The sequence below is a fragment of the Arachis ipaensis genome, chromosome B08, assembly GCF_000816755.2.
Source record: "Arachis ipaensis cultivar K30076 chromosome B08, Araip1.1, whole genome shotgun sequence".
Classification (NCBI taxonomy): Eukaryota; Viridiplantae; Streptophyta; class Magnoliopsida; order Fabales; family Fabaceae; genus Arachis; species Arachis ipaensis.
Window position 1 is genome coordinate 27,174,691 of NC_029792.2, and position 390 is coordinate 27,175,080.

The window sequence follows — 390 nt, forward strand, 5'->3', positions numbered from 1 at the left end:
TATTATGTATATAATAAATTAAATAAAAATTATACATAGAATAAAAAATTAGTATTAAATATGATTATTAATTAAAATTATCGACTAAAATTAAATGTGTATCGTATTAATTGGATTATGTTTTCTCCATATTTGTTATACATAAATATATAATAGACTGCTTTTGGGATTTGCATAGTATTTTTGTATTATGGTCCGATCGTAATTTTTTTTGGTTGAAAATTCACACGCAGTTATCTTCATGTAAAGTTAATAGTTGAGAATCGTTAAATAACAATTTAGTCAAATATATCAAATTATTTAACAGATTTTAGATGAAAATAACTGCACATATTTTTACATTTTCTTTTACTATTAATTTAACTCATTTTTAATATGTATTTTATATTC